General features: G+C 37.5%; 1 pseudogene; it reads left to right on the top strand.

The window, feature by feature from the left end:
- LOC119594499 overlaps positions 1-431 on the top strand; it is a 1,770-nt pseudogene extending 1,339 nt beyond the window's left edge.
- Positions 432-2,675: the final 2,244 nt, after the last annotated feature.

The raw sequence follows: 2,675 nt of genomic DNA, 5'->3' as shown, positions 1-2,675 counted from the left end.
TCGGCTAAAACAGTAGTAAGAGAATTGTTACAAGGTTCTGATCAGGGACCAAATTTTATGTCCAAAGTTTTCAGGCAGTCTCTCAGAGAACTAGGTATTGAGCAGATAATTTCCACTGTTTACCATCCTCAGAGGTGCCATAGAATGTTTCATCAAACTCTTAAAACTATGATTACCAAATTCTGCATAGAAAGTCAGAAGGATTGGGATAAAGGCTTGCCCTTTTTTTCTTTTTGCTACCAGAGAAACGCCTAATGAATCCTTGGGATTTTTTCCATTTGAATTAATGTTCACCCACAAAGTGAGGGGAAAATTTAAGTTACTAAAGGAAGAGTGGCTTGGTTTAGATGAGAATGTAGGACTTTTATCTAATGTTAGTGACTTTAAGCAGAGGCTTCACCATAGTTGGAAAATTGCCAAAGATAACTTAGTTTCTTCCCAAAAGAAAATAAAAAATGGTATGACAAGAAAGCAAGAAAGTTTCAGCAAGGCGATCAGGTGTTGGTTTGTTTCCCATACATAGTCAACCCTTACAGGCAAAGTTTAGTGGTCCATATATGGTAGAAAAGAAGCTGAGTGACGTTAATTATGTTATCTTCACTCCATATAGTAGAAAGTCCAGTCGACTGTATCAAAAAAAATGTTGAAAAAATACTATCAGAGAGATTCACCAGAGGCTCCAGTGGGTGTGGTAGCTCTACCACCTACAGAAGATGAGGGTGATGCTTGTCCCCTGATGCTGGATGTGTCTGGGACCTGCAAAGAGAATGCTGATGCATGGACTAAGATATCAAATAATCTCGCCCATTTGACAGAGGATTGGAGAGAAGAATTCGCCCATCTGACAGAGGATTGGAGAGAATTATCTTGGTATCAAGATGTATTCCGGGTCACAGCAGGACATACAACATTAACTGTACATGATGTGGATGTAGGGGATGCTTCACCAGTGAAGCAGACGCCCTACTGTGTAAACCCACATCGCCTTACCTCTCTTTAACAAGAATTGAATTATATGTTGGACCATGGGCTAATTGAAGCTTGTCAAAGTGAATGATGTTCACCTGTAACTCTAGCGCCCTAGTCTAGTGGTGGATATCGATTTTGTATTGATTTCAGAAAAGTCAGTGCTCTAACAAAGACAGATACATATCCGCTACCAAGAATTGATAAGTGCATTGACAAAGTGGGAAGGTCTAATTATATTAGCAAGTTTGATCTACTAAAAGGATGCTGGCAAGCACTTCTGACTGATCGAGCTCAGATTCATGTTTTGTTACTCTGGGTCAACTTATAAGTGCAAAGTGATGCCTTATTGTATGAAAAATGCCCCTGCTACTTTCCAACAATTAATGAACAATATTACTGCAGGAATCAAAGGTTGTGTAACTTATATCGATGATTTAGTGGTGTATAGTGACTCTTGGAAAGAACATATCTCTCAGGTAAAGGAACTCCTGGAAAGATTTTCCAGTGGTAATCTTGTTGTAAACCTTGCAAAATGTGAATTTGTTAAAGCACAGTATCTTGGGTATGTTATTGGACAAGGTTCTCACCGCAAGCTAAAGTTGAATCTACATGCAAGTGTCCCAGACCTCAGAACAGAAAAGAATTACAAAGATTCTTAGGTATGATAGGGTACTATTGTATATTGATTTTGAATTTTATAGAGGTAGTTGCTCCCCTCACGGATTTATTGAAGAAAGGTATTCATTTTCAGTGGAGTAAGGAATGTGAACTGGCTTTTGATCAGGTTTAAGCTTCTTTTTAATACCCCTGTGTTGCAAGCCCCTAAATACAGTAAGCCCTTCAAACTGGCTGTAAATGCAAGTATTGTTGGCGCTGGTGCAGTCTTATTGCAGGAAGATGACCAATGATAACCCTGTTTGTTACTGTAGTAAGAAATTTAATTAAGCTCAGAGAAATGATTCTACCATTGAGAAAGAATTATTATCACTCATACATGATCTTCAACATTTTGCTGTTTACTTTAATCCTTCTGGACCTTTATAGTGTATACTGACCATCAGCCTCTCAAATATTTAAACAAGTTCGGGGACATGAACTAGCTATTACTAGAGGAGCTTTTTTTACAAGAATTTCATCCCAAAATGTTTATATAAAAGGGAAGGATAATGTGATTGCAGATTGCCTGTCACGATTTTAAGATATTGTTTTGCTGAAATGATCATAAAAATTTCCTTTATAAATTTCTTCTTAGGATGGGATGTGTTAAAGACAGTGCCATGTTAGGGATTGGGACAGTTCGTGCGCTTTTTATGCTCACAGCCCAAAGGGGGGAACGCCCTTGGATGTCCTTGGGCCTTTGCCAATAGGAGGAATTGTCGCGGTCCCTCCATTCAGTCGCTTGAAGCAAAAAAACATTCTTTTTCTTTCCCCTTATAGTCATTATTTTAAAAATTCAAAGGGAAACCTTTTTTTAAATATATTTTTGGGGGTTGTGGATAATAAAACAAATGCTCTCTTTTTTTATTGAATTGAATATTTTTTAATCGATCAGTTTGTAAGAGGGAAAAACCCCCAATTGTTAATTTAAATTGGGGATTTTTTTATGTTTTTTTTTATTCTCTTTGGGTGAAGCATACTGCAACGATGAAAAGAGTTTCCTATTGCTAGACACTGGATTCTGTTCTATTACACTCTATTACATTATG

The sequence above is a fragment of the Penaeus monodon genome, chromosome 34, assembly GCF_015228065.2.
Source record: "Penaeus monodon isolate SGIC_2016 chromosome 34, NSTDA_Pmon_1, whole genome shotgun sequence".
In the NCBI taxonomy this organism is placed as follows: domain Eukaryota; kingdom Metazoa; phylum Arthropoda; class Malacostraca; order Decapoda; family Penaeidae; genus Penaeus; species Penaeus monodon.
Note: the sequence above shows the minus strand (reverse complement) of the source record. Positions and strands in the feature narration are given on the sequence as shown.